Here is a 298-nt window from a genome sequence, read left to right on the forward strand (position 1 = left end):
TTGACCTCGACGGGGCTCAGAGCCCAACCACGGCCGGTCCGGTCATTGACCCTCGTGTGGAATATGGCTTCCGCCCAGCGGGTCCCGTTGTGGAAGCGAAGGACGCGGTAACTCAATCGTTACGCGTCCACATCATCGGCCCCCCGGCTAGAACGAAAGATGAACTTTCCAAACGGAAAGCTCTTCAAGCTCGTTTCTTGATCCCACAAGAAATTCCTCTGGACGTTTATCGCACTAGTCTACGTGCTCAACGAGGTGACTCTCGTGTACCCGCAATGCGGACGATACCTGTAGTGCT

Source organism: Plasmopara halstedii (assembly GCF_900000015.1).
Source record: "Plasmopara halstedii genome assembly, contig: Scaffold_323, whole genome shotgun sequence".
Lineage (NCBI taxonomy): Eukaryota > Oomycota > Peronosporomycetes > Peronosporales > Peronosporaceae > Plasmopara > Plasmopara halstedii.